We start from the raw sequence: 2,500 nt of genomic DNA, 5'->3' as shown, positions 1-2,500 counted from the left end.
GCACTTTTCATCATCTAGGGTGCGTTCCTGACACGTTTTGAGGGGTTTTAGCAAAAAAAAAAATTTTCGACTACTCGAGCTCTCTGGCCCGTTCGGTGCACATTTTTGAAAAAAGCTAGGGAGCTGCCCCTAGGTTCGGGGTGTCACAAAATGTTGAAAAGTGGTCGAAAAACCACTATCCAGAATCGGATGTAGAATCATTAGACGAACTTAAAATTGTTCTACGACACCCATCTGCGACGTTTAGTATTCGAGATATATAACACTTTGTAGGTCTGACCGAGCAATTTTTGTTCCGCGCACTTTGTGCACCGTACACTTTGATGTTTGTATGAAAAAGTACCCTACCTAGGGACGCGTAGAGCAAATTTGTACCCCCGGGCATGTTGTCGATTGACATTCTGGTTGCACTTTTCATCATCTAGGGTGCGTTCCTGACACGTTTTGAGGGGTTTTAGCAAAAAAAAAATTTTCGACTACTCGAGCTCTCTGGCCCGTTCGGTGCACATTTTTGAAAAAAGCTAGGGAGCTGCCCCTAGGTTCGGGGTGTCACAAAATGTTGAAAAGTGGTCGAAAAACCACTATCCAGAATCGGATGTAGAATCATTAGACGAACTTAAAATTGTTCTACGACACCCATCTGCGACGTTTAGTATTCGAGATATAGCACTTTGTAGGTCTGACCGAGCAATTTTGTACTAAAATGTATGGTGAACATGTAATTCATTAAATAACATTGACTTGCATCGTGCCCTACTTCATCGGCACAGCTGTTATTGACTATCTTTAGTGGAAATGGATTGAGTTTGACCATTTTAAGCCCATTTCCTATGCCGTGCACCAACATTGTGTACCGATCAGGGAAAGTACGCTACGTACGCGTTCATGGATGTCGATGTTGGTACAAGTTGCCGGTCGGGATAGCCGTGCACCAAAACTGTGTACCGATCAGGGAAAGTACAAGACGGAGGGTGCAGCTCGAGCGTACGCGTTCATAGATGTCCATGTTGGTACACTTGCACCAAAATTGTGTACCAATCAGGGAAAGTACAACACGGAGGGCGCAGCCCGGGCGTACGCGATCATGGATGTCCATGTTGATACAATCTACGTGTACGTTCTTAGTTTTTGTATCAAAAGTTGCAATTAAGTGCTTGTATGCTTAAAATGCTTATCTCAACCGGTCACCTTTTGGCCTGTCCTTTTATAACAGAAACCTAGAAAGATACTCGATATTTTTGTGTTGTTCCATTAGCCCGGGACGACGAAATGAGCTATGTGCACATCGTGCAGAAAACTGTCTTCGCCACGCATGTTTTTGTCTATCCACTCATATAATCACCCACATTTGTGTTCAACACGGACGGCGCAGCCCGAGCGAACGCGTTAATGTTTATGTTTGTACACACTGCTTGTACGATTCTAGGATTTGGTAATTGCGTCACAGTGCCCGACCGTCGCGGACACCATTCTTGGACAGAAGTCCTAGTACGTAGAGTACTTTCCCTAGGTATGTGCTCGTTCGTGACTATCGTTGCGTGCTTACGGACACGCTTGGGTATGTTTACCATACAAGGTTTACTAGGGAAACCTGGGAAGGACGCTTGCCCTCCCGTCGCGGACACCATTCTTGGAAAGAAGTCCTAGTACGTAGCGTTCCTTATTTTACTTGATCAGTTTGTAATGCATTCGCTTTGTTCCATCGACTTCTGCTACTGCTCACTAAGGGGTGTTCGTTTGCGATGTGTACGATAAGCAACTGTCTATCCTAACCAGCAGTTAATCAACACTTTTCACCCAAGTCATAGGAACATAGAGTACTTTTCCTAATCGGTACACAATTTTGGTGCACCTCTAACCTGGCCGGCACTTTATCGTTACGTTTTGTGCATAACCTAGGGACGTGGTGTAAGTTTCATGATTTTTATGTTTGATTCGGTTTATTATGATTGAAAACTACGCTACGTCCCAGAAATTTGAACTCGACTACTTCCTCCATGTGGCGCCAAAAGCTACTGGGCAACGCCTAGCTAATGCCCCATTTGTACTTCAATTTGCATAATCAATTTTGAAAAATACGCTAAGTCCCAGAAATCTGAACTCGAATACTTTTGCCACGTGGCGCAAAAAAGCTACTGAGAAACGCCTAGCCTTTTACCCATTTATAATTTAGTTTTCGTTATTAGTTTTGAACAATACGCAAAGTTCCAAGAATCTGAACTCGAATACTTTTTACATGTGCCGCCAAAAGCTACTGAGCAACGCCTAGGTTGATACATTTTTGGTACATGGAGTGTATGCATGCAGGATTACTGCCGTGCTGGACCGAAAAATCGAACTTGCTACTAGAACGTAAAGTAATTCCCCTAGATAGGTGCTTTTGCATACCTCTGATCGACCACCATGCAACACGCGTAGCGACACGCGTAGCTAGGCTTGCCCAACCAAATTTCCTACTATAGCACCAAATTGCACACTTTCAGGGGTATAATTTGGTACC

The sequence above is a fragment of the Anopheles gambiae genome, assembly GCF_943734735.2.
Source record: "Anopheles gambiae chromosome X unlocalized genomic scaffold, idAnoGambNW_F1_1 X_unloc_60, whole genome shotgun sequence".
Classification (NCBI taxonomy): Eukaryota; Metazoa; Arthropoda; class Insecta; order Diptera; family Culicidae; genus Anopheles; species Anopheles gambiae.
This window is presented reverse-complemented; position numbering follows the sequence as displayed.